Source organism: Penaeus monodon, chromosome 24 (assembly GCF_015228065.2).
Source record: "Penaeus monodon isolate SGIC_2016 chromosome 24, NSTDA_Pmon_1, whole genome shotgun sequence".
Classification (NCBI taxonomy): domain Eukaryota; kingdom Metazoa; phylum Arthropoda; class Malacostraca; order Decapoda; family Penaeidae; genus Penaeus; species Penaeus monodon.
Window position 1 is genome coordinate 14,252,046 of NC_051409.1, and position 215 is coordinate 14,252,260.

The following is a 215-nucleotide window of genomic DNA, read 5'->3' on the forward strand; positions in this document are numbered from 1 at the left end:
ATATTAAACTACATAAACACAAATGGAAATTGGTGCAAATATTTCAAATGAAAGGATCTGAACAAGTCTAATGCCCATTTTCTAACACATTATCTCACATCCTGTTATCAACATCAACCATATAAAAAATACCTAAAGTTACACATCCAATAATTTTTACTCTATAGTTAATATTTTGTATATAAATAACAGAAGACATAAATAAAATGAAACTC